This window comes from Delphinus delphis, chromosome 7, assembly GCF_949987515.2.
Source record: "Delphinus delphis chromosome 7, mDelDel1.2, whole genome shotgun sequence".
NCBI lineage: Eukaryota > Metazoa > Chordata > Mammalia > Artiodactyla > Delphinidae > Delphinus > Delphinus delphis.
The window spans coordinates 25,196,289-25,220,252 of record NC_082689.1 but is presented as its reverse complement, the minus strand read 5'-3'; the positions used below and the strand labels follow the sequence as shown (position 1 = coordinate 25,220,252).

At 38.1% G+C, this 23,964-nt stretch overlaps 1 protein-coding gene across 1 annotated transcript in view; it reads right to left on the bottom strand.

The window, feature by feature from the left end:
• ERBB4 (erb-b2 receptor tyrosine kinase 4) overlaps positions 1 to 23,964 on the bottom strand; it is a 1,108,236-nt gene that overhangs the window by 334,881 nt on the left and 749,391 nt on the right. The gene's annotated exons all lie outside the window — the stretch shown is intronic.

Here is a 23,964-nt window from a genome sequence, read left to right as displayed (position 1 = left end):
TGTAAATGTTCCTACATAGTCAGAAGTAAATATTTACATGAAATAAGTTTCACTTCAACTATTGAATACTTTTATTCTATTGATCTATATCCTACTTGATATAATTTCAAAAGTTCAGGGCTTACTGATACCAACAGATGTTAAGGATTAAATCAATAGTTAAAAAAGAAATTGAAGTCTATGAAAACAAGAATATATTACAAACATGATAAACCGTCAGAAAAAAAAGGTTTTATATATAATTTAGATTATCTTTTTTTTGTCAAAGGTCTATTGTGTCTTTTTAAAATTTTTTATTGAAATATAGTTGATTGACAATGTTAGTTTCAGGTGTACAGCAAAGAGATTCAGTTATACAAATATATGTATATATATACATATGTATGTATGTGTCTGTGTATATATATATATATATATATATATATATATTCTTTTTTTACATTCTCTTCCATTATAGGTTGTTACAAGATATTGAGTATAGTTCCCTGCACTATACAGTAGGTCCTTGTTGGATATCTATTTTATATACAGTAGTATGTATATTTTAATCCCAAACTCCTAATTTATCCCTCCCCCTCTTTCCCCTTGGGTAACCGTAAGTTTGCACTGTCTTTTTAAAAATTTCTTTATTGAAGTATACTTGATGTACAATATTAATAAGTTTCAGGTGTACATCACAATGATTCACAATTTTTAAAGGTTATATTCCATTTATAGTTATGACATAATATTAGCTATATTCCTGAGGAGGAGGTCATTAAGAGGTTGTGACTGCCAGTTGACCTGTGAGCTGAACCCAGGCAATCAGAGGCTTCTCACCCCCTCCCTTGTCCTTGAAATATATGTCCCTCCAACTAATCCCATGCTAGCAGCTGTTTCAAGGACATAGCCTGGAGAGAGTAAGGTGTTGCTGAGACCATCTGGACTGAATAAGTGACTGAATTTAGTTAGGACCCCTACACAAACTTTTAAGACTCTGGCAGGTGGATGCTGAGATCTACTCACGTTGCTGTTGCCCAAGACAAATCTCATAAATAAGTTCCCTTGCTTATTAAACCTGTCGCCTACTAATCTGGACTGGGCTGCCTCTTTCTTCTGTCTCTCCTTGTCCTTTAGGTACAGGGGCCAATTTGCAAACCAACATCTTTGTATAAGTATTTCAAGCATTTAAAACAGCTAATTTTTTAGGAATCTTAATTTCAATTATTTTATATCCTCTTCTAAAAATTTTATTGATACTACCTTCATTATCAAATATCAGCCTTTATTTCCTATAGTCTCATTTTCCTTTTAACGATGATGCTACTATGGGTATTTGCCTCAGCAAATACAGTTGTCCCACAGAGAAATTCCCTACAATCTCAACAAAAGAATATTAGCTAGAAGAAATAATGTTTAATGACTTTCTTTGAAGTTTGCAGCTGAATTTCATAGGCTTACTCCAAATTTTTGTGAGTACAAGGATATGGAATGGGCTCATTTTTAGGGAAAAGTGGACATGAAAATCTATCAAAGACTAAAGTTTTCTATAACAAAGTTCTTATTAAACCTTGTCTGTTAATTTTCTAATATAAATTGTGAACGAGTACATGCCTATTCAAGTTGTTTATTTTAAAATAGTTAACTTCACTGTAAAAATTATGGAATAAGGTTATATCAAGTTTCCATCTTTCCTTGACCCAGTTTTTTTTTTTTTTTTTTTTTTTTCGGTACTGTTGTGGCCTCTCCCGTTGCGGAGCACAGGCTCCGGACGCGCAGGCTCAGCGACCATGGCTCACGGGCCCAGCCGCTCTGCGGCATGTGGGATCTTCCCGGACTGGGGCACGAACCCATGTCCCCTGCATCGGCAGGCGGACCCCCAACCACTGCGCCACCAGGGAAGCCCCCCTTGACCCAGTTTTTAACTCTTCCTCTTGGAAGTTCTTACAACTTGGGCAGCTTTTTTTTGTTGTTTGTCTTAGTCTCTCCTTCTGAGACTGACTGAATGAACCTAGTATGTTAAACGCTTTCACAGTTAAGGGACAGATTCAGCAGACACCCTTTCTCAGGCTAAACCTCAGACCATCCTACTGGTCTACTCTTCTGCAAGTGAACAGTACTATTTCCAAGTTAATATAACACTTAAGCTCAGTCCCAGCCACCTTCTTAAAAGCATCTAGATCCTGGCCTCAATGGGGTGTATTTAAAGCAATTCTGTTTGTGAAGCACTGAGGCTGACATCACAAGCGTATAATATCCTGTCACTCTGCCATCTGTTTATTTAGATCCAAACACATTATAACTACATAATGCAAGCTCATTCTAGCTGACAGGAAAAGGACTCCATCTGGCTTGAACAATATAACTTTAATCAGTGATAATGATAATTATTATTAAAAACCTACCGGAGTTCTTTTGTATAAAGCTAATAAATCTAAATTGATTTATACCAGAGGAAATTAGAAAGGACTGTGAGACAAAATGGAAAGCAGTGCAAACTTTTTCTGAATACAAACTTTTTATGAGAAAGTAGCTAATGTTAATGTGTTTCTTTAGGTGTGTTAAAATCCTTTAAATCGACCCATTAAGTAGTCTGTTAATTGAAGATATCTGAAGCAGAGGACGATCTACCATTTAATCTATGACTTCTCTAATTGGGTTTGGGCCTAATAAAATATTTAGCTTTATTTATGGTTGCCAAACAACTATCTGTAGCTGTTAATAAAAAAATGCTGAGTAACATTAGACATTTTAAAACTTCAATGATTCCCTTTAATTGGATTACATATTTTTTTTTACCTTCTTATTCTTGCAGTTTCAATTTACCATCTCAAGACCTACTCTCATATCTAATAGAAAAAGAAATATTACTAGAAATTTTGTTTACAATTCTTGCCAAAGTATCATAGCGAGACCCACCTAGTTGGGCACAAGTTAAATAGTGTCCGCACAAACACAGAACGCTTAAATAATTTAACCTTGTCTAAATGCTGTGAAGAGATTTCATTTGTTAGTTTCCATTTTTCATTTATATAAAAGTAGAAATATCAATTACGTCTATAACAGGAAGCCGACAACTGTTTCTTCTCTGGGATTTTACTCAGACTTATATTCCCTCCACCCCTTTTGAAAACCAAAAGGAGGTGATTGCTTGGCCCACACACTTCAGAGTTCTGTCATGACAAGTGTGCTGGAGGACCGTGAATTGAATGTGCCTCAGTTAATGGCTGCTCCTTCTGGCCTGCCCTTCATTTCACTGTCTCTAGGGCTTTGAGGGTTTTGGAATCTGCTCAGGCACTCAGTTCAGTTTTGGTCTTCAAAACTGTGTGATACACGGCACTTGGGCTAACACTATTTTCACTGAATTGTTGCAATTAACTAAATGTCAAAGTATCTGACCAAGATCTCTGCCTACAATGATGTATTTCTGAATTAATGCATTTTTCACACTTTCACACCTGCAACCTTGGTTTGATTCTTGCAGACAATTGAATAGTGTAGTTTTTTTTGCTTTTTGTTTTTTTGGCGGTACACGGGACTCTCACTGTTGTGGCCTCTCCCGTTGTGGAGCACAGGCTCCGGACGAGCAGACTCAGCGGCCATGGCTCACGGGCCCAGCCGCTCCGCGGCACGTGGGATCTTCCCGGACCGGGGCACGAACCCATGTCCCCTGCATCAGCAGGCAGACTCTCAACAACCGTGCCACCAGGGAAGCCCTGAATAGTGTAGTTTTAATGGGCTACAATGTTTAATATTTTTAAAAATCTGGTTTTAGCGTTTTGTTCCCAACATTTCTGCTGCACAAAAGCGTTTCCTTAGTAATTATTAATCTCGAATTGGAAAAAAAAATTCTACAAACTTTCTTTCTTACTTTCCTTCCATCCATCTATCCATAAGTATTTCTTGAGTACCATCTGTATCTGTGTATCAGGAACTATGTTACATATCGGAGTTAAGCTGAAACAGACATGGTTACTATTCTAAGAGAATTCAGAATTAATTCAGCATTATTCTGAAGGGAAAAGGTTTTGACTACTCTATATATAATGTTCACCCTCCATGTGTTTAATGAAAGAAGGTGATAAATCTGAATTTTCAACAGTCCCCTAGCTCAGGAAGGAAGAGTTGGACAAAGCCACGTTGAGCTGGACTGTTTCCAATTTAATGCCTGGTAGCTCCAAAGTCTACTGTATTCCTTATATGTGATTTATCTATGTGACATCTAAAATGAGATCTACCCAGAGCATTTCAGTGGAGAGGATAAACATGGCCTCTGAAGGGTCCCTTGTGCGTCTCCTAACAGGAAGGGAAATATTTTAACTATGGCTCAATAGATATCTTACTGGGAACTTTCTTCCGGTCCTCGGTTCTCGGGTATGCAGTACCTCAGGAGGCCTGATTTCACGGGGAAAAGAGACTGTATATGTAAATAATTTTTAGTGTCACTTAGCTTTATAACCTACTTCTCTAGTAGAGTGTTTTTTAAAATGAGGACAGGAAAAAGAGGAATTAGTCAGATACTAGCCTATGTAAATGGGAGAAACATTTTGGCGCACTGAGACTTTGCCAATGCTGTCCAAATCTGCTTATTTCCATGTTTCAATCTACTACATCATTTTTTTTTCATTATTTATTGTGATAATTCTTTTAAAACTATTTGAGAAAATACACCACTTAAAAATAAGAATCTGACATTTCCATTCAGCTTAGTGATAGCATAGTTATTTAAATTAATATTTCTACCTCCTGTCAATCTGACCCAATTGAAGATCTTAACTATAGAATAAAACAAAAATTTAAACAAATATTTGTCACCTTAACAGCTAATTTTAAAAAATAAGCGCTGATTATTGCATTATATGCATTATATTGCATTATTTCAATTCACAGGCAATCGCCTCTGACAATGCATTATTCATCATAGAAGTTAGCAAACATAGCTAAGTTCATCTTTTATGCTTGTCCAGCAGATGTTACTAAAAATGTAGCTCTTGTATTTTTTTTTAAGGAGCTAGAGTCCCTGAGCCACTTTGATAATTTTAAGAGTCATAAAATCATGCTGGAAGTTTTGCTTTTATTTGGAACTGCCTGACAGCAGAGATGGGATTTAATATGTACCTCTGTACTGCTTCCTGCAAGTAATATGCCAGGACAGTTGAAGAGTTACAAAATATAAAGTCACTGACAACCATAAATGATTAGATCCTCAAACTGCCTCTAGTTAAAGGTGATGAAGTTACATCCCTGGATTCTTCTTTCAATTCTTTTAAAAGCTGGCATTCTTGACCTCTTAACACTACATTTACTGGGGAAGAGTGAGAGAACAGTATCTTTTTTATGACCATGAATTTTAAAAAAGGGAAGTGGAACATTTTTGAAAGTCTACACTAAACCAGCTCCTGTTCTTGGCCAGACAATAAAAAGATGACTAAGTCAGTGTCCTGCCCTCGAGGAGCTTTCAAGGACCAGGAAATAGGCAGAAATATAGGCAAATAATTATAATAATCAAAACATAGGTATGCGTAAAGTAGAGAAAAAAGATTAAAAAAAAAAAAAAACACTCTCCAGAGGGGATGGGCATTTCAAATGGGCTTGGATATCTTGTTTGCCCCGTAGAGAAGGGGAGGGAAGAAAAGTTCCAGGCTGAAAGATTAACCGAAGCAACAACACAGAGGCACGGATGAGCACAACTCTTTGGGACCATAATGAATACTTTATGGTTCCTTGAGCAGTTTGCACAGAAACAGCTGTTGAAGTATGAGCTTACAAAGTGTCTTGAAAGTCTTGGTTGGTGTTTACTCTGTACAGGTATTATGGTGTAGGTCAAGGTTTTTGAGCTTTGAATTGATGTGGTTTGACCTGCAAGGTAGAAGAGGGTGTCAGGGTATGCTTCCTAAAAGTTAGTGTTGACACTTGAGTACCTTGTGCAAAATGCTGATTTTATAGTCTGCAATGAGGTATAGGAATCCATATTTATAAAAAGCAATCCCAGGGATTCTAATGATAATGTTTCCAAGACAACAAAGCATATATTAAAAAAAATAATGGTTTGGCATATAATTCCAAACTCTATTAACATTATGGCCATATTTTGTGACAATTAGATCTGATCAGATGCTTGTTGACCAAACATACAGAATTAAACAGTGTAAAAATCTAGCAGTCTCTCATTTCTCAGTATTTACTCTGATTTGTGAATATATTTCCATCAATTTGCATTTTCTTTTCCCCCAGGAGTCCTAGAAAATACATAGTTTTTATTTTCAATTTTAAATTATTATGAATCACCCATATGATAGTAAAGTCACAACATGATTCCAGCAAATGATATATTAGTAGGGTTAATAATATTAATGTAAGGTGGAATTGTTTTTTTTTATCAGATGTTAAACTTCCCTTATTCTTACCTGACAGTTCTCATTGTTATGTGTTTATTCATCCTCACACTTTTGTCCTGTAAATTGAGCTTACATTTTCTTCTAGTCTTAATCAATCTTCCTATATTATCTATGATTTGAAAGTGAATTATTGAATGGAAACTTTACTGTTATACTGTGGGACTCGAGGGACATTGTTCCAGCTAATGATTAAGAACTCTCCAGACAATAGGGGCTTCTTAGACAATGGGTGAATTTCCAGGATGTCTGGCCCCCTTCTGAGAAGGAGGGAGATAAACAAAATGTAAAAAAGGTATCTGTCAAAGAACCAATCAGGAAGCCTGGGACAGGTTCCCTCTCTGGTCCGAACAGAGGCTAAGAACCTATCATTAAAAATCACAATTGAATCCACACTTTGCATAACAGGAAATTGAGACCTATAAAAATACATGTTCAGGCCCTGGGGGGGTTCTTTCTTCGGCCTCCTGCGTGAGGACCAAGGAACCCCGGTGCACCGGCCTTCAATAAACCTCTTGCGTTTTGCATCGGCTTCCGACTCTTGTTGTTTCCTGGGCGAGTCGAAACTCCTAGGAGACCGCGAAGGTCTAACAATACATTTTGCTGTTCAGAAAAAAGATGGGCAGGTATTTTCACTAACTAGAAAGACGAATTTAAAAATTAAAAATATATATATATGTGGAATTTTTCATCTAGCAGTAAATTAAATCAAGAATTAGTTGTTTAAAATGTTTTACTAATCACTGTATTGAAAAAGAAATAAGTAATATCAACCTCATTGTTATTCATTTCAAGAAATCTAAAGCCAAAGGATTGAGAGGAGCATATATGATCATGTGATCAAGATTAATTTTGATCAAATATATCAAGTTTAGTCTGCAGCACTTCTATCCACCCTTTCCTCAAAGGCTCAGCAACCTAGGACTAATCTGTGACTGCCAGAGCACACAGTAGCTCCAAGCCCAGTACCACTTCAGATAGGACTATAGAGAAATAGCTGATAGACTAACAGTTAATGTGGCACACAGAATTGTGCAAAAGTTTGAAAGTACTGAGCCTACTGAGTAAATTTTCATTTCTTCTGAGGCCTTCTGTAAACACAAATCAATCTAGAGTAGATATGGTAATAGCAGAAACCCCAGGTACAAAACCTATAAGAGTGCCATTTTTCGGACTTCCCTGGTGGTGCAGTGATTAAAAATCCACCTGCCAATGTAGGGACACAGGTTCGATCCCTGGTCCAGGAAGATTCCACATGCCGCAGAGCAACTAAGCCCATGTGCCACAACTACTGAGCCTGTGCTCTAGAGCCCACAAGCCACAGCTACTGAGCTCGCGTGCCACGACTACTGAAGTCCGCGTGCCTAGAGCCATGCTCCGCAGCAAGAGAAGCCACTGCAATGAGAAGCCCATGCACTGCAACGAAGAGTAGCCCCCGCTCGCCGCAACTAGAGAAAGTCCACGCACAGCACTGAAGACTCAACGCAACAAAAAATAAAATAAAATAAAATAATAAATTAATTAAATAAAAGAATGCCATTTTCAAAACCTCTTAAATCATATATAAGGGTAAACAGGTACTCTATTAACATGCTGAGTTTCGATGTTTCTACCTATAGATTCAAGGAGAACAGCGAGATCTATACAAATTTCAGTGTCAAAAAGAAATTTGATGATAACCAATTTAAAACTTAAAATTGTTACTTATCGCTTACATCTACAGCCTCATGTGATCATAAGAGTGACTGATAGAAATGACATTAACATACTAAAGGAATTGTATTTCTCATTGAATATAAAGATCTGATATAATGCTGTCTATATTACTATTCCATACCTTCTATACTTCTCCCAGCATACCTTCAAACTCCTGAAAGCTAACAGAGACAAACTTCAAAGAGAATAACAAAGGGGCCAAATACTTTTGTAGAAGTCATACTATCAGCAAAACAATTTGACTCAAATTATAAGAAAAAAATTAAATTTTTTTCCTGAAAAACTGGAAGATTTCATATTTGATACCGTCAAACATTTCTTTCAAATCAAGCAATTAGAAAGCATTAATTATCACTGTTCATAGCTGTGAGCACAGAGTAGAATATAGGAATTCCACCCACTGAGGAACATAATTATCTCCGATCAATGTCAAATGTATTTCTAAAACATATAAATAAGAGGTATGAACAGACTGGGGAACCTTACCAGCAGACTTAATATATTAAGACCTGTCTGCTGTCTGCAACCAACTACAGTGATAAGAATAGGTAGATTTATGAGCACTTATGATGAATCAGCCAGGGCCACCAAAAACAGCCAAGAGCATACTTCAGAGTGTAGTCTATCTAGATGATACTCCCTTGAAGGTCTGCAGTGTACAGCCTGTTCAGCCTTATGTGGTGGTAGCCCTTTCAGGAACATTCTAAGAATTTTATGTATATTAACTCAAATACCCTAATAGGCTGATACTCTCCAAAATTTATATGTCCAGCCCAGACCATGTGCAAACAGGTTTATACTTCGAACTGTCTATGAAATATCAATATCTGTATGATTAGCAGGCCTTTAAATATTTACATGTCCAAAAATTAATCCCTGATCTTCCCACCCCACCAAAAAAATTATCACTGTAAAGCCTTCTCCATCTCAGTCAATGGCAGCACAACCCTTCCAGAGGCTCATGTTAGACAGTTTGAAGTCATTCTCAGCAACCCTTTTTCTCTCACATCCCAGATCCAAATTCATTAGCATATCCAGTTGACCCTAACTTCAAAATATATCTGGTGTCCAGTAATTTCCCACCACCTCCACCACTAAGCCACTGTCATCTCTTGCTTGGATTAATGAAATAACCTCCTAACTTGTGTCCTAGTTTCCCCTCTGGATCCTTTACAGTCTCCTCTCAATATATTAGCCAGTGTGATGTTCTTAGACTAGCTCAAATCCCAATAACTTCCTGTCTCTCTCAGACTAATAGTCAAAGTCCATTACAATGGTCTTCAAGACACTAGAATACTTGGTTCTCTCCTTCTTGCCTCCATAACCTTACCTCCTGGCTCACTCCTCTCACTCTCACTCCTGCTGTTTCTAGGACATAAACTAGGTGCATGACCCACTTAGGGTCCCTTCTGTTTTACTTCCCTGGACCTCTCTTTCTCTGATAGCTTGCAGTCAGATGGTTCACCTGCTTTCTTGCTTTTCTTAGATGCCACTTCTCAGTGAGGTCTTCTCTTACCCACACTATTTGCATTAAATATTTCAGATGGATTTGCTAGATTTTATTTCTAACACATGTTCAAATTAAAGTGCTATAAAATGAAAAGTGTAAAAGAAGAAAATAAATATCATGCATAAACTTTGCACTTTGGTGTTTTTCATTTTTTTGAAGTATATATAATTGTTTTGAAGTTAATATAATAATCTATATAGTTTTGTAACGTTCTATTTTCACTCTATATTTAACCTATACAGTTTCAAGTGATGTTAAATAAATGTCATTATTTTTTGGGTGGATTTACCTCCCATCATACAGACAAACTAAAATTCAATTAACTTTTTTGCTTTATGGAATACTTAGGAGATGCAGGAGATGAATATATATATTTTTAAATGAAAATACACATTAAGAAAATATCACTAATTTCATGTCATATTTTAAAGATTTAAAGGTCATGGAGGGACAATTTGGATATCAGAAGGAACTTGACTATGTGTTTCTTTATATACTTCTGGAAAACATTGATGGAATCTGGAACAGACGTTTGGATCTGTAGATGACTGGCACATGTATCAGAACATTTGATAAAAGGATTGATGGGGCTTCCCTGGTGGAGCAGTGGTTGGGAGTCTGCCTGCCTGCTGCGGAGCAGCTGGGCCCGTGAGCCATGGCCGCTGAGCCTGCGCGTCCGGAGCCTGTGCTCCACAACGGGAGAGGCCACAACGGTGAGAGGCCCGCGTACCGCAAAAAAAAAAAAAAGACTGATGTCCTGGAAGGCTTAGATTGATCTACTGGTTCTAGTGGTGTGTCAAAGGCCTCTGTACATATCTATCATATTTGACCTTTTAATCACTGAGTTGGATAAAACAATGAAATATGCTTACCATTTTTGAAAATGACACAAATCTGGACGAAGCAGTGCTTGCTCATACACAGGATAACGGTTCAGATTTTAAAAGCACTTGGTAGGCAAAATGAGTCAAAAGTAACAGCAAGAAATTTAAAAGAATCAGTGTAAAATTCCTGCATTTATGGTTTTAAATCAGTATTTCATGTGAATATCAACAGACAGATATACACATAACACGGAGTCTATCTGGCATGGGACAGGTAAGAATTTCAATTCTCACTCTGTTACTGTGTCATTCCTTAGTCAGGTTAGTTAACTTCTCTATTTTTTTTTTTAAGTGTTCATCTTATACATGGAGGCTTACACTATGTTGCATAATCCAATCTAGACATTATCAGCAGCAACATCATCAAACTTACCACATCATCTACCATTTATTGAGCACTTTCTATGTTCTAACTAGTAGACTAAGGGCTTTCCACATAGTATCTCATTTAATTTACACAATAACATTATAAATACTATTATTTGTTCCATTTTATAGGTAAGAAAAGAGAAAGCAGCCTTTAAATGGAAAAAGAGACTACTCCCTTTACAGCATGTCAGAACTTTTTATACTTAGCATATTTGCTTGTCAAAAGTTTTTGTTCCTGCCCATTTTTAAATTTCTAACTGACATTTACTTTGCTTCTATTATTTTTTTTAATTAAGGTTCAACTAGAAATGGGGCTAAAATAAGTGTCAATTAAATATAAACACATTTTAGCAATTGGCAGTTATAATTGTAATAGGAAATTATACCCCTGGTTGAGAGAAGATAAAATATTTAAAAATACTGTTATTTAAAAATGCTCTTTCATACACAACCAATTTACAATTTTGTCATTTACTGCTCTAAGAGTTCATATATATGCTGGTAAATGCAGAAAACATGAGCTTTGATATCACTTTTATCTGCATTCAGTTTTAGTTATTTACAATTAGTGGGACCTTAGGCAACAAACTGTACCTAAGAGCTGACTTTCCTCATTTATAAAATATAGATGATAATACTTACTATATATGTTAGGAGTGATTAAGTGGAATGGCATATGCAAAGTGCCTGGCACATCATAAGCTTCAATCAATGTTAGTTCCGTTTTCCCTCCCTCACAACGCTGTATATAAAAACATAAAGAAAAACAAAGTGAGACAAAGAGATGGAGACAGTCAGCAGAGGTGACACGGTAGACAAATGAAGTAACCTGGAGACAGAAGCATTTATGCAGAGTTGAAATGATCACTAAGGTACCACAGTCAAGCTATAGGAAAGAGGGAGGATGTGAAATCTTAGGAACTTTGACAGGCTCGGCAGACAGGGACAGTGGGTTTCAGAGGTCTCTGCATGCTTCAGCAAAGTTTGAGAAGCCATAGTCTCAGCAGGAATGTTACTAATAATCCAAATGCAGTGAAATTTCACTCTGCTACTGAATATTTCACTCTTGAATATTTCGTTTAGTTGCATAAAGGAAGGGAAAGAGAACAGAGACTATTTCAAGGTATGTGACAGAAAGAGAAACCCATGGTGGCAAAATACTTTGGATTACTGTATCCCTTAACCCTCATCTGTGAGTTCTCTAGTCAGAGGTTCTAATGGATCCCTGAGGAACCATAAACATGCACATGTTCAGTTTGTGAGTGGTCTCACATTTGAGAAGCATGGTTCAACAGCCAAAATTCACATAAAAGAACTTTACTCCTCTCAAAGGGTATTTTAAATGGGATCCAAAGCATTGCCCATGGCCACGATTCTAAATATTTTCTCAACTCTCACTCTCTGAAGTGTCTCATTCACCACAACCCCATCTTTCAAGTTCTCTCTCTCTCTCTCTCTCCATGCCTTTTCCCATCACAAAACTTTCATCTTTCTACTCTCCCCCATTGTATCATTATTATGGCATTGATTGACTTAGCCATTCTCCCTAAATAGTTTTTATCCCATCCAGCTCTCTGGTTAAATGATTTTCTGCCCATTTTTTAATGCACTTATATTCTAAGTGTGCAATGCAACATTCTAGGAGGACTGTGTGTGTGTGTGTGTGTGTGTGTGTGTGTGTGTGTGTGTGTCTGGAGGTGTGAGGGACAGTTTGGTCCAGTGTGCTGGAAATATCAGGCTGGCAGACATGGAATGTTTGAGCAGGTGGGAAAGCAAGGCCTCAAATATTCCCACATTTGTCATTTATATCCTGTCAGAGTAGTCATTACTTGAGAAGCGATGTACTGGTTCTACAGCACCATGAACATTACAAAATTCCCAATATCTGTGTGTGGCATGGTCTCCAAGAGCAGCCTGTTTTCATCTGGCTTCTACTTGACAGCTCCAAGAATAGACCTGTCTCCTCTATGAATTAACAAGAAATAGGCATTATCAAGGGAAAACTGAAATGGATGAAATTATTACAAGCTCCTTAAGGGAAGAAACCATTTTGTGTCCACAGTTCCTAACAGTACTCAAAACAGAGTAGGCTTCTCATATCAAATAACCCAACATTTTCTTTACTACGAGACCAATATCTTCACACTATAGTGATAACCCAGCTTCTTCCACCCTGAGTAAAATTTGAAAGGTCTTATAATGTCTGTGGTTTGAGACTTTATAATTATGGCTGGGGCCATTAATCTTGTGGCCTCCTTTTTTTTATTATATCTGAGATTGAGACTGAGTTTTTGTTACAGATTGCTAGCCTGCAGCAGTCAGTTGGGGAAATGAGACATCACTGAGACAGATAACAAAGAAAACTAGGTAACAAATTGGAAAAGATTAGGTAGATTCATGGCACTATATTAAACAAACTCTTTGAGGTATAACAGCCAGAAGTCTCATCTTATGTTCCTACCATTCTTTCATCTGCCAAAAGGACTTAGCTGTTTTTATACACATATATTTTTTCCTCCCCCAAGTCCTCACACTTAAAATCAAAACAACCGCATTAACAAAGAGGCACATTTCTAAAATGCCACTGTAAGCCTACGGAATGAAAATGTGATTTTAAAATTGATGAAGGTTATAAGAAAGTGACCCAAAAGGCATTACAGTAAGTAGTAAGCCTAAAATGTCTTGGCATAAAATGTTTTCATTAAGTTGCCTTTGAAGTTCACACACAAAAACTACAACTCAAGATTAATGGATTTATAATATACTTTTAAAATAGTATTCCATCAACAAGATATTTCAGTGGAGTCTCTTGTTGATGTACTACTAGATAGATCTGGAAACTGATCCATTATTTATAGAAAAAAATATAAATGATTTGTAAACTACTGCATATATATCTATTGTTTTCCTTTGCAACGTCCTCATCAGCTGGCATATTAAAGAGTTAGTCATAGTTTAGATATAATGCAACTTTATCATGTAGCAGGCATCATTCTAAGCTACTTATTTCTCATGACAACCTTAGAAGGAAAATATTACTACAGATGAGGAAGCTGAGTCCTGAGAAGCTTAATAACTTGCCCAAGATCATACAGTAAGTGATAGACCTGGGATTAGAGCCCAGAAATACAGGTTCCAGATTACACACCCTTAACCAATATAATTAAGTTTCTTATTTCTGTTAACAGATACAAGAATAGAATAGTCATGTTGGACAAAGGACAGAGCACACAAAATAGATTAAAACACACATAGGAAGACAAACTTTAACTTTGTCCCAATAAGGCCTGGTTTTGATAGGATTAGAGCAAATACTGAGTAAGTTCAATGGATTTTAGGTCAAGAAACCAGTAGGCAAGGATGTTGAATGAGATCATTAACACATACTTATTGAATTATGGTTTTCTCAGGGAATATGCCCAGTAGTGAGATTGCTGGGTCATAGAGTAGTTCTATTTTTAGTTTTTTAAGGAAACTCCATATTGTTTTGTGTAGTGGTCGTATCAGTTTACATTCCCACCAACAGTGCAGGAGGGCTCCCTTTTCATCACACCCTTTCCAGCATTTACTGTTTCTAGATTTTTTGATAATGGCCATTCTGACTGGTGTGAGGTGATATCTCTTATAGTTTTGATTTGCATTTCTCTAATAATGAGTGATGTTGAGCATCTTTTCATGTGCCTCTTGCCCATCTGTATGTCTTCCTTGGTGAAATGTCTATTTAAGTCTTCCACCCATTTTTTAATTGGATTGTTTGTTTTTTTGATATTGAGCTCCATTAGCTGTTTGTATATTTTGGAGATTAAACTTTTGTCTGTTGTTTCATTTGCAAATATTTTCTCCCATTCTGAGGGTTGTCCTTTTGTCTTTTCCTAAGATGGGGCGAAGTGAGAGTAGCACTGACATATACACACGACGGAATGTAAAACAGATAGCTACTGGGAAGCAGCAGCATAGCACAGGGAGATCAGCTCAGTGCTTTGCGATGACCTAGAGGGGTGGGACAGGGAGGATGGGAAGGAGGCTCAAGAGGGAGGGGATATGGGGACATGTGTATGCATATGGCTGATTCACTTTGGTGTACAACAGAGACTAACACAGTATTATGAAGCAATTATACTCCAATAAAGATCTATTAAAGGTGCAAAAAATGCATATTGATTCAAAGTCACCTAGGGAATGGCTTGCATGGAGTTAAACGATGATTTGGGGTCACTTGCTAAAATCTTTGAGGTACCTGAGGAACAAGCAGTATTTAGCAGATGACTTCAATGAGCAGGGTGGAGGGGGTACTACAAGTGGATGTGAAGAGCATTAAAAATGGTGTCCTTCCCCAACCCACTTTGCATCCCCACAGAGTCAGAGGCATATTTACTTATAAATGGTAATGGGGAGCTAAGAGAAGGCTTTTCACAGTCCCCAGCATTAGGATAGGATACAGAATAAGCAGTGCTTCACAGGAGGAGCAAATCTCAGTTATAAACACTAAAAATGTTAACAACAACTAACATTTATTGAGCACTTACTATGTGGCAGGCATTGCTTTAAAAATTTTCATTTATTATCTCAGTTAATTATCATGTGAGAAAAATGCAGGATAAAGGAGCTAAGTAATGACAGTTAAGAAATTACAGTTAGAAGAAACTCTTGGAGTCAAGATTCAAACTCATGTAGAAACCCAGAGCTTGAGCTCAGTCACCAGGCTACCATCTGAGGCAAAGAAGCAGAAGAATAATTGTGCAAAGAGAATGAAGATGCAGGGGGCTTTGCTCTGGAGTAGGGTTAGGTAAAAGCTTTTAAAAGGTAGGAAAAGAAGGGAGAGAAAGAACAATAATATCTAATTTTTCTCTACGATTATCCATTCAAATATTTTTTGCGGCGGGCCTCTCACTGTTGTGGCCTCTCCCATTGCGGAGCACAGGCTGCGGACGCACAGGCTCAGTGGCCATGGCTCATGGGCCTAGCCATTCCGCGGCATGTGGGATCTTCCCAGACCGGGGCACAAACCCGTGTCCCCTGCATCGGCAGGCGGACTCTCAACCACTGCACCACTAGGGAAGCCCCACTCAAATATTTTTAAAGTAACATATATTCTTACTCTAAATTAAGTTACTATCGATGAAACAATGTTTCGTGTTTTTTTTTTTATCTTTCTCTACGGATTCAAACAGGAAGATCCCTGTCAGTTATACAACCATAAGGAACTTCACACGTGTATTTATTCCACTAAAAATACACTGCAAATTTTTTCAATAAAATATTTGATATTTAAAATTATGCAACTAAATAAAATTTAGAAATGAAGAAGTGTTGGATATCCAACATTTTATTGCTTTTAAAAATCTTTTAGGGGGCTTCCGGGAAGATGGCGGAAGAGTAAGACGCGGAGATCACCTTCCTCCCCACAGATACACCAGAAATACATCTACACGTGGAACAACTCCTACAGAACACCTACTGAACGCTGGCAGAAGACCTCAGACCTCCCAAAAGGCAAGAACCCCCCCCCCCCCCCACGAACCTGGGTAGGGCAAAAGAAAAAAGAATAAACAGAGACAAAAGGATAGGGACGGGACCTGCACCAGTGGGAGGGATCCGTGAAGGAGGAAAGGTTTCCAAACACTAGGAAGCCCCTTCGTAGGCGGAGACTGCAGGTGGTGGAGGGGGAAAGCTTCGGTGCCGCGGCGGAGAGAACAGCAACAGGGGTGCGGAGGGCAAAGAGGAGAGATTCCCGCACAGAGGATCAGGGCCGACCGGCACTCACCAGCCCGAGAGGCTTGTTTGCTCACCCGCCGGGGCGGGCAGGGCTGGGAGTTAAGGCTCGGGCTTCGGTTGGAGCGCCGGGAGAGGCCTGGGGTTGGCGGCGTGAACACAGCCTGCAGAGGATTAGTGCGCCATGGCTAGCCGGGAGGGAGTCCGGGGAAAAGTCTGGACCTGCTGAAGAGGCAAGAGACTTTTTCTTACCTCTTTGTTTCCTGGTGTGCGAAGAGAGGGGATTAAGAGCGCTGCTTAAAGGAGCTCCAGAGACGGGCGCGAGCCGCGGCTAAAAGCGCCGACCCCAGAGACGGGCATGAGACGCTAAGGCTGCTGCTGCCGCCACCAAGAAGCCTGTGTGTGAGCACAGGTCACTATCCACACCCCCCTTCCGGGGAGCCTGTGCAGCCCACCACTGGCAGGGTCCCGGGATCCAGGGACAACTCCCCTAGGAGAACGCACGGCGCACCTCAGGCTGGTGCAACGTCACGCCAGCCTCTGCCGCCGCAGGCCCGCCCCCGCACTCCGTGCCCCTCCCTCCCCCCGGGCCTGGGTGAGCCAGAGCCCACGAATCAGCGGCTCCTTTAACCCCATCCTGTCTGAGCAAAGAACCGACGCCGTCCGGAGACCTACACGCAGAGGCAGGGCCAAATCCAAAGCTGAGCCCCTGGGAGCTGTGAGAACAAAGAAGAGAAAGGGAAATCTCTCCCAGCAGCCTCAGAAGCAGCAGATTAAAGCTCCACAATCAACTTGATGTACCCTGCATCTGTGGAATACATGAATAGACAACCAATCATCCCAAATTAAGAAGGTGGACTTTGAGAGCAAGATTTATGATTTTTTCCCCTTCTCCTCTTTTTGTGAGTGTGTAAGAGTATGCTTCTGTGAGAGATTATGTCTGTATAGCTTTGCTTCCACCATTTCTCCTAGGGTTCTATCCATCCGTTTTATTTATTTTTTTCTTTCTTAATAATTATTTTTTTATTTTAATAACTTTATTATATTTTATCTGACTTTATTTTATTTTACTTTATCTTCTTTCTTTTTATTCTTTCTTCCCTCCTTCCTTCCTTCCTCTCTCCCTCCCTCCCTCCTTTCATTCATTCATTCTTTCTTTCTTCTTCTACTAATTCTTTCTTTCTACTTTTTCTCCCTTTTATTCTGAGCCGTGTGGATGAAAGTCTCTTGGTGCTGCAGTCAGGAGTCAGTGCTGTGCCTCTGAGGTGGGAGAGCCAACTTCAGGACACTGGTCCACAAGGGACCTCCCAGCTCCACATAATATCAAATGGTGAAAATCTCCCAGAGATCTCCATCTCAACACCAACACTCAGCTTCACTCAACGACCAGCAAGCTACAGTGCTGGACATCCTATGCCAAACAACTAGCAAGACAGGAACACAACCTCACCCATTAGCAGAGAGGCTGCCTAAAATCATAATAAGTCCACAGATACCCCAAAACACACCACCAGACGTGGACCTGCCCACCAGAAAGACAAGATCCAGCCTCATCCACCAGAACACAGGCACTAGTCCCCTCCACCAGGAAGCCTACACAACCCACTGAACTAACCTTAGCCACTGGGGACAGACACCAAAAACAATGGGAACTATGAACCTGCAGCCTGCAAAAAGGAGATCCCAAACACAGTAAGATGAGCAAAATGAGAAGACAGAAAAACACACAGCAGATGAAGGAGCAAGATAAAAACCCACCAGACCTAACAAATGAAGAGGAAATAGGCAGTTTACCCGAAAAAGAATTCAGAATAATGATAGTAAAGATGATCCAAAATCTTGGAAATAGAATGGACAAAATGCAAGAAACATTTAACAAGGACCTAGAAGAACTAAAGATGAAACAAGCAATGATGAACAACACAATAAATGAAATGAAAACTACTCTAGATGGGATCAATAACAGAATAACTGAGGCAGAAGAACGGATAAGTGACCTGGAAGATAAAATAGTGGAAATAACTACTGCAGAGCAGAATAAAGAAAAAAGAATGAAAAGAACTGAGGACAGTCTCAGAGACCTCTGGGACAACATTAAACGCACCAACATTCGAATTATAGGAGTTCCAGAATAACAAGAGAAAAAGAAAGGGACTGAGAAAATATTTGAAGAGATTAAAGTTGAAAACTTCCCTAATATGGGAAAGGAAATAGTTAATCAAGTCCAGGAAGCACAGAGAGTCCCATACAGGATAAGTGCAAGGAGAAATACACCAAGACACATATTAATCAAACTGTCAAAAATTAAATACAAATAAAACATATTAAAAGCAGTAAGGGAAAAACAACAAATAACACACAAGGGAATCCCCATAAGGTTAACAGCTGATTTTTCAGCAGAAACTCTGCAAGCCAGAAGGGACTGGCAGGACATATTTAAAGTGATGAAGGAGAAAAACCTGCAACCAATATTACACTACCCAGCAAGGATCTCATTCAGATTCGATGGAGAAGTTAAAACCTTCACAGATGAGCAAAAGCTGAGAGAGTTCAGCACCACCAAACCAGCTTTACAGCAACTGCTAAAGGAACTTCTCTAGGCAAGAAACACAAGAGAAGGAAAAGACCTACAATAACGAACCCAAAACAATTAAGAAAATGGGAATAGGAACATACATATCGATAATTACCTTAAATGTAAATGGATTAAATGCTCCCACCAAAAGACACAGATTGGCTGAATGGATACAAAAACAAGACCCATATATTTGCTGTCTACAAGAGACCCACTTCAGACCTAGAGACATGTACAGACTGAAAGTAAGGGGATGGAAAAAGATATTTCATGCAAATGGAAACCAAAAGAAGCTGGAGTAGCAATTCTCATATCAGAAAAAATAGACTTTAAAATAAAGACTATTAGAAGAGACAAAGAAGGACACTACATAATGATCAAGGGATCGATCCAAGAAGAAGATATAACAATTTTAAATATTTAGGCACCCAATATAGGAGCACCTCAATACATAAGGCAAATGCTAACAGCCATAAAAGGGGAAATCGACAGTAACACATTCATAGTAGGGGACTTTAACACCCCACTTTCACCAATGGACAGATCATCCAAAATGAAAATAAATAAGGAAACACAAGCTTTAAATGATACATTAAACAAGATGGACTTAATTGATATTTATAGGACATTCCATCCAAAAACAGCAGAATACACATTCTTCTCAAGTGCTCATGGAACATTCTCCAGGATAGATCATATCTTGGGTCACAAGTCAAGCCTTGGTTAATTTAAGAAAATTGAAATTGTTTCAAGTATCTTTTCCGACCACAATGTTATAAGACTAGATATCAATTACAGGGAAAAGATCTGTAAAAAATACAAACACATGGAGGCTAAACAATACCCTACTTAATAACGAAGTGATCACTGAAGAAATCAAAGAGGAAATTAAAAAATACCTAGAAACAAATGACAATGGAGACATGACGACCCAAAATCTATGGGATGCAGCAAAAGCAGTTCTAAGAGGGAAGTTTATAGCAATACAATACTACCTTAAGAAAATGGAAACATCTCAAATAAACAACCTAACCTTGCACCTAAGGCAATTAGAGAAAGAAGAACAAAAAAAACCCCCAAAGTTAGCAGAAGGAAAGAAATCATAAAAATCAGATCAGAAATAAATGAAAAAGAAATGAACGAAACGATAGCAAAGATCGATAAAACTAAAAGCTGGTTCTTTTAGAAGATAAACAAAATTGATAAACCATTAGCCAGACTCATCAAGAAAAAAAGGGAGAAGACTCAAATCAATAGAATTAGAAATGAAAAAGGAGAAGTAAAAACTGACACTGCAGAAATACAAAAGATCATGAGAGATTACTACAAGCAACTCTATGCCAATAAAATGGTCACCCTGGAAGAAATGGACAAATTCTTAGAAATGCACAACCTGCCAAGACTGAATCAGGAAGAAATAGAAAATATGAACAGACCAATCACAAGCACTGACATTGAAACTGTGATTAAAAATCTTCCAACAAACAAAAGCCCAGGACCAGATGGCTTCACAGGCGAATTCTATCAAACATTTAGAGAAGAGCTAACACCTATCCTTCTCAAACTCTTCCAAAATATAGCAGAGGGAGGAACACTCCCAAACTCATTCTACAAAGCCACCATCACCCTGATACCAAAACCAGACAAGGATGTCACAAAGAAAGAAAACTACAGGCCAATATCACTGATGAACATAGATGCAAAAATCCTCAACAAAATACTAGCAAACAGAATCCAACAGCACATTAAAAGGATCATACACCATGATCATGTGGGGTTTATTCCAGGAATACAAGGATTCTTCAATATACACAAAACAATCAATGTGATAAATCATATTAACAAACAGAAGGAGAAAAACCATATGATCATCTCAATAGATGCAGAAAAAGCTTTTGACAAAATTTAACACCCATTTATGATAAAAACCCTGCAGAAAGTAGGCATAGAGGGAACTTTTCTCAACATAATAAAGGCCATATGTGACAAACCCACAGCCAACATTGTCCTCAATGGTGAAAAACTGAAAGCTTTTCCTCTAAAAGCTGGAACAAGACAAGGTTGCCCACTCTCACCACTCTTATTCAGCATAGTTTTGGAAGTTTTAGCCACAGCAATCAGAGAAGAAAAGGACGTAAAAGGAATCCAAATTGGAAAAGAAGAAGTAAAGCTGTCACTGTTTGCAGATGACATGATACTATACATAGAGAATCCTAAAGATGCTACCAGAAAACTACTAGAGCTAATCAATGAATTTGGTAAAGTAGCAGTATACAAAATTAATGCACAGAAATCTCTTGCATTCCTATACACTAATGATGAAAAATCTGAAAGTGAAATCAAGAAAACACTCCCATTTACCATTGCAACAAAAAGAATAAAATACCTAGGAATAAACCTACCTAGGGAGACAAAAGACCTGTATGCAGAAAACTATGACATTGATGAAAGAAATTAAAGATGGTACCAACAGATGGAGAGATATACCATGTTCTTGGATTGGAAGAATCAATATTGTGAAAATGACTATACTAACCAAAGCAATCTACAGATTCAATGCAATCCCTATCAAATTACCAATGGAAATTTTTACAGAACTAGAACAAATCATCTTAAAATTTGTATGGAGACACAAAAGACCCCAAATAGCCAAAGCAGTCTTGAGGGAAAGAAACAGAGCTGGAGGAATCAGACTCCTGGACTTCAGACTATACTACAAAGCTACAGTAATCAAGACAATATGGTCCTGGCACAAAAACAGAAAGATAGATCAATGGAACAGAATAGAAAGCCCAGAGATAAACCCATGCACATATGGTCACCTTATCTTTGATAAAGGAGGCAGGAATATACAGTGGAGAAAGGACAGCCTCTTCAATAAGTGGTGCTGGGAAAACTGGACAGGTACATGTAAAAGTATGAGATTAGATCACTCCCTAACACCATACACAAAAATAAGCTCAAAATAGATTAAAGACCTAAATGTAAGGCCAGAAACTATCAAACTCTTAGAGGAAAACATAGACAGAACACTCTATGACATAAATCACAGCAAGATCCTTTTTGCCCCACCTCCTAGAGAAATGGAAATAAAAACAAAAATTAACAAATGGGACCTAATGAAACTTCAAAGATTTTGAACAGCAAAGGAAAACATAAATAAGACCAAAGACAACCCTCAGAATGGGAGAAAATATTTGCAAATGAAGCAACTGACAAAGGATTAATCTCCAAAGTTTATAAGCAGCTCATGCAGCTCAATAACAAAAAAACAAACAACCCAATCCAAAAATGGGCAGAAGACCTAAATAGACATTTCTCCAAAGAAGATATACAGACTGCCAACAAACACATGAAAGAATGCTCAACTTCATTAATCATTAGAGAAATGCAAATCAGAACTACAATGAGATATCATCTCACACCAATCAGAATGGCCATCATCAAAAAATCTAGAAACAATAAATGTTGGAGAGGGTGTGGAGAAAAGGGAACCCTCTTGCACTGTTGGTGGGAATGTAAATTGATACAGCCACTGTGGAGAACAGTGTGGAGGTTCCTTATAAAACTACAAATAGAACTACCATATGACCCAGCAATCCCACTACTGGACATATACCCTCAGAAAACCATAATTCAAAAAGAGTCATGTACCAAAATGTTCATTGCAGCTCTATTTACAATAGCCCGGAGATGGAAACAACCTAAGTGTCCATCACCGGATGAATGGATAAAGAAGATGTGGCACATATATACAATGGAATATTACTCAGCCATAAAAAGAAACGAAATTGAGCTATTTGTAATGAGGTGGATAGACCTAGAGTCTGTCATACAGAGTGAAGTAAGTCAGAAACAGAAAGACAAATACCGTATGCTAACACATATATATGGAATTTAAGAAAAAAAAATGTCATGAAGAACGTAGTGGTAAGACAGGAATAAAGACACAGACCTACTAGAGAATGGACTTGAGGATATGGGGAGGGCGAAGGGTAAGCTGTGACAAAGCGAGAGAGAGGCATAGACATATATACACTACCAAACATAAGGTAGATAGCTAGTGGGAAGCAGCCGCATAGCACAGGGAGATCAGCTCGGTGCTTTGTGACCGCTTGGAGGCGTGGGATAGGGAGGGTGGGAGGGAGGGAGACGCAAGAGGGAAGAGATATGGGAACATATGTATATGTATAACTGATTCACTTTGTTATAAAGCAGAAACTAACACACCACTGTAAAGCAATTATACTCCAATAAAGATGTAAAAAAAATATATTTTAGTTTTATCATTGTATTTATTTCTAGCAAAGCAAATTTCTTTATTCTGAAAAACACATTTTGATAAAACTATTAACTCGTAATAGTTAATTATCAACAAAGTAACTAGCAACTTGGGCGTATAGATAGCTCTTCTGACACTGTATTCTACTTCCAGAGTACAGAGTTTGAACTGATTCTATAGAAAATATTTTTTAAAAGGCTACTTAGATCAAAATCTTAGTTTAATAAAGTGTGAGGAGGGAGGAGAATAAAAGTGGCTTATCAGGACACCTAATTTTGAGATGACTTTTCCTTTGTACATTTTTTTAATCAAGGTGGGGTTTTTTTCTTTTATATATTTCTCTTACATATACTTAAAGGAGAACTTTAAGAGAAATGTCACTGCGTAATTTCCTTTCCATTTTCTCTTCCCTGCTTAGAAAGAGCACCTACAATTGCCGAAAGAATCACCTCTAAATAGAACATAATTTGTTCGTGCCAGGCAGCAAAGAATTAAATAAAAGTTGCATAGGGTTGCTTGCAACAATCTAGGCTTGAAAGATT